This window comes from Chlorocebus sabaeus, chromosome 10, assembly GCF_047675955.1.
Source record: "Chlorocebus sabaeus isolate Y175 chromosome 10, mChlSab1.0.hap1, whole genome shotgun sequence".
Lineage (NCBI taxonomy): Eukaryota > Metazoa > Chordata > Mammalia > Primates > Cercopithecidae > Chlorocebus > Chlorocebus sabaeus.
In genome coordinates, this window is record NC_132913.1 from 78,426,750 (window position 1) to 78,444,507 (window position 17,758).

The 17,758-nt window shown below is 37.3% G+C and overlaps 1 protein-coding gene and 1 non-coding gene across 2 annotated transcripts in view; one reads left to right on the top strand and one right to left on the bottom strand.

The window, feature by feature from the left end:
- Positions 1-17,758, bottom strand: part of STAT4 (signal transducer and activator of transcription 4) — a 124,167-nt gene that overhangs the window by 78,290 nt on the left and 28,119 nt on the right. The gene's annotated exons all lie outside the window — the stretch shown is intronic.
- LOC119625402 (U6 spliceosomal RNA) lies at positions 16,945-17,051 on the top strand. The gene has a single exon (XR_005241610.1). It is a non-coding gene; the product is annotated as a U6 spliceosomal RNA (small nuclear RNA).

Genomic DNA, 17,758 nt, shown 5'->3' on the forward strand with positions numbered 1-17,758 from the left:
CATTACTTGTATAATTTTTAAAAACACTCTTTTTTAACTGAACAAAGCTTTGATAATAAAGAAGTTAAACTAATGAATTAGTTTTTCCCGTGTTTACTTCTCCCTAACATTTATTTTCTGGGAGAAGATGAGGTAATATTGGAGATTAAAAATTTTAGAATCAGGGTTCATTTTTTGTTCAATTACCAAAAAAATTAAATTCACAATAGGCATATGTGAAGAAGATTTTGCCATACAGACTCACACTGTGTTTTTAAATTTGAAGATTTAATGGACCAGAAAACTGCCATAGAAGTCTTTGAAGCTGAAATAAAATTGTCAACTTTTGATTTTGCTAAATAAGTATATATTAAATAAAGCTCCACAACCACCATATACATCATTATCATTTTATAAAACATAAAACACTCCTCCCCATATGATTTGAAAGGATATGTATTGTCAAAGAATAAAGAATGATCCTTTAAAGGGAATTTTGACTTTGCAAAAAATCTTTCTATTACTCTTTTATTTTGCTGCCAACTGGTAAAAACTTTAATAAGGATGGGTCCTGGCTGGTGTTTGAGACCTTCTGGACTAAGACTGAGACCACGTGCTGCTCGAGCAGAAAAAAGTCCCAGTGGCCCGTCTTATCTGGCTCCACAGAGACAGGGTAACTGTTGGAATAGGGGCAGCTGTTTGAAAAGGAAAGGTATAATCAGACTTGGCATTATTTTCAGGGAGAAGGCCTATTATACCCAAGGCTTTTTAGAGTCATCACAGGTTCTGTGGATAAAAATACAAAATAAAAGACATATTTAAATCTCCATATAATAAAAAACAGATCATGGGAAAATAGTTTTCAAAGTCTAACACTGTGATAGATAAGTAGCTGGAATCCAACTCTTTTCACCCCTTGTACCACTACCCTCCTTTGTAACCTGGCTTGTCACCATCTTCCTCATTCCCTGCTTTTGCCCTCGCTTTCCAGAAGGTTATTCTCGACATGGCAGCCAGGGTGATCCTATTGAAATCCAAGATGAATCATGCCATTCCTCTACCCAAAACCTTCCAATGGTTTCTCATTTCAAAATAAAAGCCAAAACCTTTACATTGTTCTACCCACACCAAATTCATGAAGGGATGACACATACAGTAGGTAACATATGCGTGTTTGCTCGTTCTTTTTAAAACGGTGGTCTTTACAGCTATGGACTCCTCTCTCCTGATTGATCATGAGTGCAGCAGATTATTTTAACCAGTATTATTTGGTTTTTACATTATATTGTCTTTTAGATTACTAAAACACATATCCACTGTATAAAATATATAAAACACAGCAAAAGCATAAATAGAAAAATAAAAAGCCAGTCTTCATTTTACCCACTAAAGCATTGGTGACATTTTAATGTATTTCCTTCCAGTTTTAAAAATTTGAAATCACGATAAAGTTTGTATTCCGTAGTTTTCACTTAATGTATTTCCATATCATTAGTCTTCAAAAACACAACGCTAAATAAATTATTGGTACTGAAGTACCTGGCTTGGTCAGATGAACCTATGAAGTCATTTCTCTGTCATGGGCAGTTAGGTTGTTCCTGATTTCTTAGTATTTAGTTATCCTCGCCAATGGATATGAACAGAAAATAAATAACCCCAAGTTCTGGGGCGTGTTGGCATCAGCACAGGGGCCTTGTGGAGGACCTGAGATTGTGGGTGCCTCACTGGAATTTGCTGTGAAGATGACAGGGGAAAGAGCAGGGGCTGAAGAGGGACCTTGCGGTGGCTTTTCAGTTACTAAGGAATTTTGTTCAGGTCATTATCACCTCAACTGAATCATCAGTAATATTAAGAGTTGAATTAAATGTCATTAGAATTCCTTCTCTCTTAATTTTTCTGTTCTGTTGTCAGCTTATCTCATGCTAAAAATAAATTAGGCATCCATCAGAATACAGATGTTACAAAAGAAACCGTAACCCTTGGGATCTCATTAGTGCTTTTGTGGCTTTTGTGGCAAATAAATCCCTAGGTACTTGGAACTTTTCCAACTTGGCAGAAGACAAATCAAAACACATGCCTAATTCTGTTTAAGTTTCATGGTGTAGTGTCTGCTTAGAAAAAAAAAAAATAGGCTGGGTGTGGTGGCTCATGCCTATAATCCCAGCACTTTGGGATGCTGAGGCAGGTAGATCACCTGATGTCAGGAGTTTGAGTCTGGCCAACATGGTGAAATCCTGTCTCTACTAAAAATACAAAAAATTAGCCGGGCGTGGTGGCACATGCCTGTAGTCCCAGCTACTCAGGAGGCTGAGGCAGGAGAATTGCTTGAACCTGGAAGGTGGAGGTTGCAGTGAGCCGAGATGGCGCTACTGCACTCCAGCATGGGCGACAGAGTGAGACTCCATCTCAATAAAATAAAATAAAATAAAATGTATTCAATTTGAATAGTTCTCTGGGGAAAAATGTGCATGAGTCAACAAATCATTTTAGAAAAAGTAAACATACAGCCTTCAGGGACAGAGGAAGACTGCACAACCCTGTAAGAGTGAGCCCTATTAGAATTAGGGCAGATCCTGTTGTTAGGAATCTTATAGTATGTGGAGAACACCTATTTTCATAAGGGAATATTTCTGTAATACTCTAGGTGAGAAGGAGGTTGCTGCCTGGGGCGGTGAGATGTTGCATGTTTGGTGATGCATTTGGATTGTCAGTCAAGTGATATTTGGACTTGATAGACACATGTATGAAATTCAAGTACTCTACACATGAATGTCAGCAGTAGAAACGTATGGTTGCGTGAAATGAAATATAGATGTTTCTTACACAGTGTCCAGTGAGATAAGTAAGATGAAAAATGGTTAAAAGCTTCAGGGATTGAGCCTCCTTGTTTTGTGAGGTCTTTGGTATGATAGTAGTTATTTTATCCCCAAGGTCAAACCTAGCATGCTGACTCAATATGCACTCGAAGCCTGTTTACTGACTGAAATCCAGAGTCCATCTTTATTTCTTCCTTATAATTTTCCTGCCTGTTAACAATCTTAAAGAAAAATATTTATAAAATAACATTTATTGAGCACTTTCTGAGTGTCAGGCACCACACTAAGCTCTAATTGAATTGTCATTTGGTCCCCACAACAGCCTATAGTAATGGGCATAATACTATTACTATCTCCAATTTACACAGAAGATAAAGAGAGCAAAGTGCAGGGGAGGCTGGGGTTATGTAACTTGCCCAAAAACATGTTGCTAATAAATCTGAGGCAGGGTTTTAACCCCAGGTATCTGATCTGCAGACCCATGTACAGTTAAACATTAGGCTTCCTTAAATTCTGTGTCCATCTTTCGGTTTTGATATAGTGATTTGTTTGTAGGGTTAGCAAATATGGCATCAGTTTATGGGCCAAGTGAAAACATTCAGGACATAATTTATTTTTGCAACCCAGATTACTACCATACCTTCCTGATGTCCTAACGTATGGTCACAGGAAGAGAATCTTGATGATAGCTTTAGTTTTTCAGCAAGTATTTATTATGAGAAGAAGTCCCAACATTTCTATAGGATGAAGGGCCCAAAGTTTCTATAGAACATTTCTTTCATTGATGCCCATATTTTACAAAATGGAGTAATTTTCATGATCTCTGAAAACTATTATTATAATCCTTGAAGCACACCAAGGATGAAATAAAGACATTATCCATTCTTGGCCGGGTGTGGTGGCTCACACCTGTAATCCCAGCACTTTGGGAGGCCTAGGCAGGTGGATCACCAGAGGTCAGGAGTTCAAGACCAGCCAGGTCAACATGGCGAAACCCCATCTCTACCAAAAATAGAAAAATTTCCCAGACATGGTAGCAGGCATCTGTAATCCCAGCTACTTGGGATGCTAAGACAGGAGAATCTGTTGAACCCGGGAGGTAGAGGTTGCAGTGTGCCAAGATTGCACCACTGCACTCCAGCCTGGGCAACAGATTGAAACTCCATCTCAAAAAAAAAAAAAAAAAAAAAAAAAAGACATGATCATTGTTTACCTTACAGAGAAGTAACAGAAAATAAGAGAACTTAGTGAGAAAAAAGTAAACCTTATAACTATAAACTTAATGATGGTGACAGTCTTGTTCATTGAAGATGAACATCCTTTCGAAAACAGATTCTTTCACTTGCACATATGATGCATTGAGAAACAGATTCAGAAACTGACTTTGAAGTGTTCAGGACAAATAAGTCAAATACGAAATGAAGAGGAGGTGGTGGTGGGGGAAGAAGAAAAGGGACAGGTGAAACATTGCTTATTTCACTTCAGCACTTCATGCATGCAAGTTATACAGAGCTTAAAAGCAGATGGATTTTTCTTACTTAGAAAAGGAAACCTTTTGGTCAACATCAGCAAAACGGTGATGAATAGGTTAAAAGGAGAAAACAAGTGCATGATCTGGGACCGTGATTCTGTGGTTGGGCCTGACAGATTTAAACCAGCTAAAAGGTCACAGCCAAAACAAGTGCTATTCACTAATGGAAACCCCCCTAAATTTCTAAAACACTGTGTACATGCCCTTCAAAATTTGATAAAGACTCACTAACAAAATAGTTTTCCTTAATTGAATTTTCCATGTCTACTACACTTTCTGAAAAATAAAACTGTTTGTGTGACAAACCTTTTTTCCACTTGGCAAAAACAGAAGCCTCTTGGTTTCTACTGGAAAAATTACAAATTATTAGCTTTATTTACTTTCCTATTTATCAAAGGCACTTGCCAACTATTTGAATTGTTCACACACCTGTAAGGATTAGCAATGCACTAGTAAGTGTATCTGCTACTGAGAAGAGAAGCATTTTAGATGTTTGTTGAGTGCTTTCACTGATTTCCTGTGGGTCATACGGCATCACTAGGAGGCAGGGGGAATTATCTCCATTTCTACAAGCGAAAAACAGAGGCCAAAAGGAAATTCTATTCATTTTGGTGAAAAAAATCTCTCAACTTTTCAAAGAAACTTATAAAAATAAAATGACAAGGTTTTTTTGGTTTTGTTTTGTTTTTTTAAAGACAAGGGGGGAAGCCAGAGTGATGAGTTCCATTTGGATAGCTAAGAAGAGAATGTCTCCTTCAGACATTCATTCAGCAAGTATCTATTGAACACCTACTACATCCAAGGCTCTGTGTTTGGTTTGTCTATTCCCACTCTTATCTCAGGTAGTCTCCCTTCAAATAATTCAGAAACATAGATGCTATGAATTCACCAGTTCACGCATGGGAAAATTGAGGATTTGTGAAATGAGGTGGCTTTGTTGGGATCATGTGCCTCGTTAAAGGCCGACCTGGAACTCAAACCAGGTCAAAGCCTCTCCAGAAGGCTTTCAATAGTGTAGGGAGAAGTTTAAACATTTCAATGATCCTTCCTTAATGTTTTAGCTTGCATTAGATTTCTCTTATTCCAGTGGTACTTAGAATGTTTTCATTCTATTATTTCCCACGTCTATCCCTCAAAAAGGATCCCATTGTTGGTTTTCTGTGATCGTTTTTTAACTCAACATGGTCAGTTTTCTAAGCACTTCAAGTCTCCAAGGGTCCCATGATGGGGCTTGCTGGCAATTTCTTTGGGCACCTCACAATTGCATGGTACTTGGTTTACTAATTACCTCCTTTGAGGGAATATCAACGCTCTAGCTAGTCTAAACAGTGCCTTAAGGCTGTTAGGTTTCCCAGGGGCCCCCATTCATTGAGAAAGGCCACAATATGCAAACTCCTGGTTTCCAATATGAGTTGTCACCACCCACCTAGGATCCAACCACTGCACCTTCCATGGGGCTCTGCATCAGATGCTGGCCACACAGCAGCCTCAACCACTTGAAGAAACAATACTTGATGTCCCTATGGAAACATGACCACAAAACCATTCCTCAGTCTGCACAAACATATATTTGCATTGATGCCAGAGCTAGGAAGAAAAGGTCTTTATTCAGCAATATTCAGGTTTCAGCTATGTGTCTGGCTCTGTGATCAGTGTTGGGAAGCATATGAAAGTTTCCAGGGAGGCTAAAGTCTTAAAAATAAGAGACATGGGAGGAACTAGCACTGGGGAATAACATTTATAAATGCCTTTTATATGCCCTGTGCTCACACATATCATCTCATTCAAAATCTACTGTAGCCCTGCAAGATAGCTAGTATTCATATTTTATAGGCAGGGAAACGGGCTGAGGGAAGCCAGACTCTAGCCTATCTGACATCCATGGGTATCTCTAACACAACATTTGGATCTGGGTGTCATATTAATTCCAATCTGAAGGTCTGAAAAAGACTTTTTGTCTTTCTTTAAAGTGCTTTTTGTTTCATGGTATACATGTATCCAAGGTGGAGAATTTATTGGCCACTTATAACTATATTGCCAAGAAGAAAATGCATGAATTTCAGTTGATACAACTGAAGTACCAAGTACCTATTTTTCCTTCTTTGCATCTGAACTTGTCTCTTAGTACCTATATTATAGTTGTTCCTTTGATCTTGAGAGTTCCAATAGGGTTATAGCTTCTGAGTTTCTAAAATTTATAGCACTACATTGAATTATATTTTATTTTTAAATTTTTGTTTGTTTGTTTTTTGAGACCAAGTTTCCCTTTGTCGTCCAGCCTGGAGTGCAGTGGCGCAGTCTCGGTTCACTGCAGACTTCACCTCCTGGGTTCAAGCGATTCCCCTCCTCAGCCTCCTGAGTTGCTGGGATTACAGGCGGGTGCCACCAGGCCCAGCTAATTTTTTTGTATTTTTAGTAGAGACGAGGTTTCACCATGTTGCCCAGGCTAGTCTTGAACTCCTGAACTCAGGCAATCCACTTGCTTCAGCCTCCCAAAGTGCTAGGATTTACAGGCATGAGCCATCATGACCAGTGAATTATATTTTAAATATAAAATTTCAAATGTAGAATATTACATATAGAAAGCAAAAATATAGATTTTATATGCATGCATGCAAGAGTCAGGTTTCAAAATTAATTTAAGACGGGAGTGATGTCATATCTGGGGGACAATGCCTTATCCTTTTCCTCTCTTCTATTTAACTTCTTATCCCATTCTTTTTCAATTTAGAGATACAGTTAACATTTTAGGAAGACACGCATAACAAATTTTAAAGTAAATGTAAATTAAGAAGCAGAATATTAACAATTTAAGAATATAATTTGCTTTTTCAGTTCTTGAATATTTCGGAGTATAATTTTTTTTCAAATGATCATAAATAAACAAGCTGTAGTATATCCATACAATGGAACACTACTCAGTAATAAAAAGAAATGAACATTTGATTCATGCAAAAATGTGGATGAATCTTGAAATAATTATGCAGAGTGAAAGAAGCCAGTTAAAAAGAACTGCATGGGGCTGAATGTGATGGCTCATGCCTGTAATCCCAACACTTTGGGAGTCTGAGGCATGAAGATCATTTGAAGCCAGGAGTTAGAGACCAGCCTGGGCAACATAGTGAGACCCCATCTCTACGAAAAATAAAAACAAATAAAAAATTAGCCAGGAATGGTGGTGCTCTCCTGTAGTTCCAGCTCTCAGGAGGCTGAGTGGGAGGAGTGCTTGAACCCAGGAGTTTGAGGCTGCAGTGAGCTCTGATTGCATTACCGCACTCAAGCCTGAGCAACAGAGAAAGATCCTATCTGTTAGAAAAAAAGAAAGGAGTGCATACTGTATGATTCTAATTAGATTGAACTCTAGAAAATACAGCCTGATCTATAGTGAACAATAGCAGATCAATGGCTGCCTGGGGCTGGCAGACAGCGCACGGAGAGGTAGGAGGGAGGGATTAGGAAGGGACATGAGGAAACTTTTATGGGTGCTGGATATTTTTATTATCTTGATTGTAGTAATGGTTTCATGAGTGTATACTTATGTCAAAACTTGTCAGATTGTACACTTTAAATATGTATTTATTATATATCATTATACCTCTTTAAGGTTGGTAGAAATTATCATAAACTACATGTTTTTGGAGAAATATAAAGACAAAATTTGGAGAAATTACCTACATGTATGTAGCATTTGGGGCATAGACTCTGGATTTTAAAAAAAAACAAATCATATCCAAATTCTCTCATTTCCTAGCTATGTGACCTTGGGCAACAGTGTGACCTTTCCAAGCCTCAGTTCCCTCGTCTGTAAAATGGGGGAAATAACATTACGTACCTGCCAGGATTGTTGTGAGGATATAATGAGGTAATGAAAGTAGCACTGTGTACCGGTGTATCTAGAGTAAATGGTCATCATTGTTCTAAGCTGCATATATGCAAATGGATGAATACATATGGGTATATGTATGCATATATACTTTTTACTAAAACATGTTCTGTGGCACAATCTATATGTAGTATAGGATAGTGATGAAACCAAAAGCAGCAATGAATCAATCTAAGAAAAAGGAAGCTTTTGTTATTACTGTTATTACTTTCCCAAATATGATCTCATTTTTGACAACTTTGTGAGGTGTTATTATTACTCCATTTCTGCAGTGAGGAACGCTGAAGCCTACGGAGGGGAAGGTCGCCCAGTTACAAATGGTAGATGTAGACGCAGAACAATGACGCTCTGTCTTCAAATCTAGAGCTCTTTGGACAAACCATAGAAGGAAAATTCAGGATAATTTCTTGAAAGCAATAATTATTCTGTGACTCAGAATTAAGCATAAAATATTCAGTCCTATAATAGAGCAAATATATTAAGAAAAAGAATCTTTTAGCCCTGCACTGTACTACCGGTTCACTCTGCTCTCTTGCAGGAAGGGCAGTCCCATAGCTCTCTGCTGTTCTTGCCCATCTGGGAATACTCACATGAGTAGGACAAGTGGGCCCATCAGTTGTGCTGGTCTAAGCTCCCCATGTCTCATTGCTTTCCTGCCTCTGTGTCTTTGCATACATGGTGTTACCCACTTGTAACACCTGCTCACACCTTTGCTTGTGAAGATCCTGCCCATACAACTACAGCCAGTGCTGGCAGACATTACTGGTGCCACTCATTTATTTGTTCCACGAATTTGTACTGAACAGCAATTATTGCCAGGCCCTGATCTGACTGCTGTGAATAGTCGCACCAAACAAGCTTTCTCTCTCCTATTTTTCCTTCTTTGCATCTGAACTTGTCTCTTAGTACCTATATTATAGTTGTTCCTTTGACCTTGAGAGTTCCAACAGGGTTATAGTTCAGAGCTTGGGACACAGGAGAAAGCACTTTTTCAAATTTATTGGACTGAAGAGAAGGAAAAGTGCTGCATTTGACAGAATGAAACAGCATTGGATATAAATAATGCTCAGAAACGTATAAAGGTAGTCAAATTTGAAGATGGTTGAATTGGTTTAAGAGATTCAGGGAAACTTTTGGCTTCACAGGGAGATGTAAGAAGGCAATTAGGTACCACTAGGGCCAAATTTGTGTTTTGTTGTCATGTGGAAGAAAGATTAAATAGGTTAAAGATGAAATTTACAGAGTGTTCCAAATTGGAGTTTCAGCAAAAGGAGCAGGGAAATAGGATAGAGAAAAAATAATTACGGAAACCAGTATAAAGAAAATCTGTGAAAATTTCTTATGTTTTAAAAGTACAGTTTTTGTACAGAGAGTACACCCAAGAGCAACAGAACATTACAGAAATGTTACAGGAATAGATAATGTGATTTATATAAAGAACATATTTTCATACGTATCATTTTTGATACGCCTCTCCCTTCTGCTCAACCACCACAGACAGGAGGTTCCCCTAGAGTTTATGGCTGATCAAATCTGATGTTTAAAATACATTGTTTCTGAAGAAAACTGTGGTCTGATCTAAGATGTGATATACAGGAAGCTGCTGTTATAATTTAATCTGGGCCATAATTGTTTTACAACTTAGGTAGCTTTTTAGACTTAGTGTATCTAACTGAATTGTGATAGAGACAAGAATAATTTCCAGTGAATGTAATGAAAAGCTCAACCCTTAAGTGTTATAGTATTCAATACTAAACTGCTAAAATAATTTTAAAGTTGGCCAAGGAATAAAATTTATAGCCTGAAGTCTTACCAAAATCATGGTAATGAGACCATAAATGAATAGAATGTCCTTAAAAATAAATTTTGCTGGTTATTTGTTGCATACATATTATTATTTAGGTCCCTTGCATATCTAAAATGTTATTTTCCATATGCATATGGTATATAATAAATGGATACTGTGGTCCATTTTGTGTGCAGTATAGAAAAGTGGTGAAAGCAAAAGAAGAAATGATATATTAAAAAATAAGCATTTCAGTATCGTTTTTCTTACTGTTCTGTTCTCACCTCCTCCGTTAAGTTTAACAGGAAGTCACAACTCTCAGTTGCATAACTTGTGTTTTCCATTCTCTGCATATTTTTCAGCTGAGCACTTATTAGAAATATGAAGTCACTTCAAGTGACAACACCATCATGACACATCCTATCAAAAGTGACGTCACTTTTGACTATGATCAAAGCTCTGGGGCTCTCCTACAAAGTCATTTCACTTGCCATAGGACCACTGCTATAGATCATGCTTCTTTACGGGCTACAGAGCTGGGGGTTGCCTTTGGAGTGGAGAGACAACAATTACGAATGTTGAAGAGGATGGAGTTCTGCTTTCAATTCAGCTCAGCAGCCGCATAATGTATTGCTGAAGCAGTGGGAAGGTATGTTCCTACCCTCGCAGGCAAAATTTCACAGACTTTCATGTATTGTCATTATTACTGTTGTTATTTTTTTGTTTCCAGAACTGATGTACTGAATTGCACATTAGTTTACATGATTAAAAAGGTAAATTTGTTTTTTCCCTCTATATTTGGTATGTTGATTTTTTTACGAGTATGAAAATGTGTTACTTTTATTAACAGAAAAAAGTATCTGTTTTTCAATTCTCCCAAAACTTATGGAGTGTCTGAGATATGTCACACACTGTGCTGAGTATTGGGAATCCAAAGTTGAAAGAGATAATTCCACCTCCAGGTCATTTCATCAAAAACCCATTCACCAAGAACCCGTTTGTCAAGGTGATTCCTGGTCCTTTGTTCTCAAAAACTCACAAGCTAAAAGAAAACATAGACATGTAAGCAGCCATGAAATGTCTGCTTCATTGGTGATGAACAAAGCTATTGTTCAAGGCTCAGAGAGGAAAATAATTCTTTGGAGGTTAGGAATGGATCCAATGAAATAAAGCAACCTTGATGCCTCACACTAGGAGACATAGCTTCATAAGAGGGGTATGGGTTGGATTCCATCATCCACTTGTCCCTCTGCCTGGTTCATTTGTGCAAGACATAACCTGTCAACCACACTTCAATGTCTTGGAGAACTCTACTGTTTTGAAAACATCTGCTTTGGTCTTGATGCTATCTTATCAGATTCTGCAAAAGCTGACGAGCCATTTCCATTGTGTCTCATCAGGTCCTTAGTTACCTATGACAGTTGGACAGAATGCTCCTCCCACAAGCAAAATCACAATAGCTTGTTTCCAGTGAGAATCTTAAGTTACATTAAGTATCTGGGTGATTCAGGTGGTACCTGACCTCAGTCCTCAGAAATATTGACTTTCTCTCAATGCATAGACAGTGAAGAATAAACTGTGTATTTTCTTGTGTATGTCATGCCAGGATTATATTCATCAATAAGCTTCAATTTGGTGGGTGGAGAAGAGTCCAAAAATGTACTCTTATTCTAAACACTAGGTCCTCTTTCTGACTATTCAAGTAGGGCTACTTACAGAAGGCCAGATAAGACTGTATCTATTCTATATTACTGCTTACTTCCTGCAGGAGTAAGGTATTAGTCATATGGTACATTTGGTTGAAATGAACATTATGACTACAGAAAAAACTTAGAATGTGTTGGATTGTCAGAAAAACTTCATTTGCTTGAATTGTGCTCTGCTCATGATATGGAATGCTTTGGTAAAGGCCATGCTGGACAGAGTCAATGGTACTCCTCCATTCCCATTGTGAAGCCAAGATCACATACGTACCTTTTGTTCACTGATGCTGACAAGAGGGAACTGGTTTGATAATACAGTGCTTTTATACCTATGATATACAATAAATTAAAAGGAATAACCTTGTAGATTTAGAATTTTTTTTTAAAGCATATTGCATGAAATTTAGACAAAGGTGGCATGCTTTGGGAACAGTCCATTACACTTAACTTTCTTGGGTAAAGCAGGACACCACTGAAGGCTGCTGGAAGACTCAGCTCCAGTATAATTGCTTGCAAATACTTATTTAATTACTGTCCTCTTTGGTACATTACATACATCATGGGCGGAGACACCTCTGTCTTATTGCCTGTTGTATCCCAACATCAGAAGTGTTCCTGGCAGAGAAACTCCCCAACATATACTTGTTGAATGAATAAATGACTAAAAGTAAATTTACTCAAACGTCTCGGAAATGACAAGATGCTTGAGGTGGGCAGTAAATAAATCTTTGGGAATCCATCACTTCCACTAAGAAAGCAATTCAAATATCCCTCCTGTTGGAGTGGCAAAGAATAGTGAAATACATGTGAGATCTCCATGTGATTCTTTTTGCATTACTTTGAGCAGAGTCTTAATCTTGGTTACATCTTACAATTACCTGGGGAGCTTTACAAAATCCAATAGGAACAGAATCTCTGGAGTGGGGCTGAGCATGGCTAATTTTCAAATGTGTCATTAGGGATTCTAATAAAGCAGGCAATGCTGAGAACACTGAGTGTGGGGCATTCTTTCCCAAACTTGTCTGATTATTAGAATTACCTGAGCTGCTCAGTCCCACAACAAATCAAAAATGGTATCAAGGGATTTTCATGTTTGCCAGTTTGGAAGATAAAAAGTAGTCTCTTATTTTAGCAGAGAAGCATAAGTTTCTAATAGCTTAAGGCTGTTCTGACTTCAAATTTCAAAGACTTGCCATTGCATCTAATTTAGTGCCAACACAAATGTAATTTATTGCAGGATTATCTTCCAAGATATCCTCGGGCATTTCTTCTTGTCCTAAAATAATACTTCTACAACTCTCATTAGACTCTATCTTTATTACTGTAAGTCAATTCTCATCTATCTAAAGTAATTGCAGCGTGTGATTAAGTGTCGGGATGAGTTGTTCGGACACTAAGTGCTGTGGGAGTGCAGAGGAGAGAAAACTCGATGTGGATTTTAATGACACATAGAGCAGGACGTGGGCTGCAACTTGAAGGATGGTTGGGGGAGTAGGAAACTGCATCCTGGGCAGAGGGCACTGCAAGCAATGAGCAGAGTCAATTCTAAGAATACAAAATACCCAGACCCTAAATCCACCGTTGCTTATTTTTCTTCCGATGCCTGGATGCATCCCTCCTTTGTGAACTCCCTGAATCCTCTCTCTCTGAGCCATATTCCCAAATTCCACCTTTGACCTATTCAGTCAAAATTGGAAATGGGAACTGGAAATCTACACTTTTAACAAGTTCCCCAAGTGATTTTTGTAATGAAACACAAACTGAGAAGGATGTATCTATCTACACCATTCAACAGGAAGATAGATGGGACAGAGTGTCCTCCAAAGAGAACCAAATGCAACAAACCAGCTCTTCTATCAAAATAAATCAGACCTGGCATTTTTCATCTATCAAACTGGCAAAGATTAAAACACTTTATACCACTCATGTTGATGATAGAATGAGATTTTATGCACTGCTGGTGGGAATGTGAATTGGCACGTTACTAAAGGACAATTTGGCAATTCTTATAAAAAGCCTTAATATTTTTCACACCCTTTGACATAGTAATTCCACTTTTAGAAATTTACCCTAAGGCTGTGGTCTCAACCTTGGCAGTTTATTAGAACATTTGTGAAGCTTTATGAACTGCAGATCTCTGGGCCCCATTCCTTTGAGATTCTGGGAGTGAATTCTGGGAATCTGTTGAACCTGTTTGTTTGTTTGTTTTTTAATACTAATATAATTGGGGCCTATTTTTTAAAAGTTCAAGTAATAGAAAAATCAAAAATTGGTGAGATCTTCAACTTTCACTTCCTCCCTTGATTCCCTGCAGGTAATCATATAGACATTATTTTGTGTTTTTTCATTCAATAACATAATATAGTCATTATCCCATTTCAGCATATTCAGATATAATTTTTTAATAGTGCTATAAGTTGTATGGAGATACTTCAATTTATTTAATCATTGTGGACATTTAAGGATAGACTTTTTAAGATCATTTTTGCATTTTTATTATGAACAATAATACGATGATCATTCTTGAATGTATACCCTTTTCTTTATCTATGTGAGAATTTCTGTATGATAATTATCTAGAAATGGAATTGCTTTGTCACATTAAACCTGGATTATTATGATAATTTTATGAGTTGGGGTCTCACTCTGTAGACCAGGCTAGAGTTCAGTGGCTTGATCATAGCTCACTGCAACCTCAAACTCTTGGACTCAGGTGATGCTCCCACCTCAGTTTCTCACGGAGCTAGAACTAAATGTGCATGCCACCATGACTGGCTAAGTTTTTCTATTTTTGTTTTTTGTAAATATGAGGTCTCACTATGTTGCCCAGGCTGGCCTTGAACTCCTGGCCTCAAGTAATCCTCCCACGCTGGCCTCCCAAAGTGCTGGGATGACAGGTTTGAGCCATGATGCCCAGACGAACACAACTGGTTTTGATGCACAGAATTAAGACCTATGGTTCTGACAAAATAATCACAAATATGAATGAAATTTTAACAATAGGTATGTGTACTTCACTTGTGTAAACTGGTGAAAAACTGAATAATTAATAAACGTCCAATTAATAGGTGAATTAAAATATGCTAAAAAGGGTATTTAATGGCATGGAAAGATGTTGACTACGTGAATGTATAGAGCTTAGGAAGGAGACTCTAAAACAATATTAATTTTAAAATAAGTTAATATTGGCAGGAAATATACTATAATGTTCACAGTGGTTTTCAGTTAAACATAGAATTACAGATTCTTTTTGCACATCTATATTTTCTAAACTTTGTTGGGTATGTATCACATTGGTAATAAAAAAGTTATTTAATAATCAGTAAATATGATACTAAGCTGCATTGTCAAAAAGATATGACCCATAAGAACTCAGAGATGAGCCCCCTACAGAGCTCAGCATTCATGTGGTTTGATGCCTAATAGTTTATTAGAGTTGGCCACCTTTGAGAGAAGACTTGAAACCAAAGTTGTTCACCTGCTTATCAAAAGGCCTTACACAGAACATTTTACCAGGTACGTGTTCTTTCATTCATCAACAAACTTGGAGATTAGAATCTATATTTATCTAGCTTTTTAGTAGAGGTAAAACGTCATAGACTTGGGAAATTAATAGTCCCCAAAATACAGTTTCTGTCTTCTAATGTATAAATAAGTATTTTTTAAAAGATGAGATAATGTTCTTCCATTCATTGATAAATTCTTTTGCTCACTAAGTGAACAATGGGAAAATGTGTTTAATTTACAGCACAAGTGACAAGAGGAGGAAGTTCCTGATCATATTGGTAAGGGTTTGGAAAGGCTACCGAGTCTGCTCATGCAATATTGTTCCCTAGAGATTTTAATAATAGGAAATAGATTGAGGTGGTTCTGCTGTGGTTTAAAAACCGAAGGATGGGACACCCTGGGAGTTGTTCTTTGCCCTTTGAATTCTTGCTGGTCGATAAGAATATAGGAGAGGAGAATGAGTTGTTTCAGATACCAATTATGGTACTTTAAATAATTTAAAATACATGTGAGGCTTTTAATTTCATTGTGCTTATAAAGATAGAATGGAGTAAAAATGGAAAAGGAATGCCTATTTCCAGAGGGTTAGTTAAATTATGGTACATCCATAAGATGTGAAAGACTTATCTAAGAGCACTGTAAAGCATTGCTAAGAGAAACTGAAGACCTGAACAAATGAAGAGATGTTTTGTGTTTATGAATTGGAAGAGTCAAAATTATTAAGATGTCATTTTTTCCCAAAATGATCTATAGATTCAGTGTAATCCCAATGAAAATCCCAGCAGGTTTATTTGTTGAAATTGTCAAACTAGTGTTAATATTTATATGAAAATTCCAAGGATCAAGAAAAATCGAGGCACTTTTGAAGGAGAACAAGGTTTCTAGACTTTTACTGTCATGTATCAAGACTACAAATCTATGGTAGTTATCTATAATGTGGTATAGGTGCAGGGAGAGACAAATAGACTAACATACTAGAGACTCACATAAATAAAAGTCCCCAGATTCATGTCAAAAACACCACTGCAGTGCAATGAGGAAGGGATGGTCATTTCAATAAATGGCTCTGGGTCAATTAGATACCCACATGGATAGCTTCTCAGTCTTTTGGCTAAGGTCCAGTGAAGCATCCACATGGAAAAAGCCTACTTTACCCTATCTCTTTCCAGATATAAAAGGCATCCAATGGATCATAGTCCTAAATGTAAAAGATTAAAACACTAAAGGTCCCAGAAGAAAACCTAGAAGAATGTTACAATCCAAGGCAAGCAAGATTTCTTTTTAAAAAAGACACAAAGAGTGGTAACATTTTAAAAATTAAAAAATTGAGCCTCAATTAAAACTAAGAACGGTTGTTCATCAAAAGACACCATGTAGAGGAGACTGAAAAGGTAAAGAACAGTGTAGAAGACATCAGCAATATATATTCTGACAAAGACCCACTTGGAATATGTAAAGAATTAAAAATTAATAAAACAGAGACAGACAAAACAATCTTAAATGGTCAGAAAGCCTAGGCAACATAGGGAGACCCTGCCTTGTTATAGTGGCATGTGCCTGTGGTCCCAGCTATAAGAAGGCTGAGGTGGGAGGATGACTTGAGCCTGGGAAGTTGAGACAGCAGTGAGCGGTGATTGAGCCACTGCACTCCAGCATGGGTGACAGAGCAAGACCTTGTCTCAATCAATCAATCAACAGGCAAAAGAATTCAAGAGGTACTTTAAAAAAAGAGGATATTAGTGCTTGCTTCTGCAGCACATATACAAAAATCGGAATGATACAGAGTAGATTAGCATGGCCCCTGATCAAGAATGACACACAAATTTGTAAAGCATTCCATATTTTTTGTTTGTAGCTCAAAGGAGAAGTGCTTGAGGGGATGGAAATGCCTTATTCTCCATGATGTGCTTATTTCACATTGCATGCCTGTATCAAAACATCTCATGTACCCCACAAACAGATACACCAACTATGTACCTACAAAAATTTTAAAAAATAAAGAGGATATCAAAATGGCCATAAAGCATAAGATTCTCAACATTATTAATCATCAGGATAATGGAAATTAAAATTACAATGATTTGCTACTAGACACACCCTGAATTCATAAAAATGGAAAAAAAAAAAAAAGACTGGCAGTAACATGTGTTGACTAGGAAGCAGAGCAGCTGAACACTCACACACTTCTGTGACAGTGTTAATTACCACAACCACCATGGAAAGTTGTGTGGCAGCATCTCCTAAATCCACACATCTTAATGCCCTATTACCCAACCATTCTACTTCTGGGAATATGCTCAAAAGAAATGAGTGCTTATACCCACTACTAAAAGATACAAACAAAAATGTTTCCAAGTTTCATTCATAATAAGCAAAAACTGGAAATAGTCTAAGTATCCACCCACAGGAGAATGAATAAATAAATTGTACTACAGTTATACAATGGAATACTAGCTGTAATTAAAAACAAAACAAAACAAAGAAAAATACAGATAAATCTCATAACATAGAGTGAAAAAAGTCTAACTCCAGAAAATCATTCTGTGAAATTTC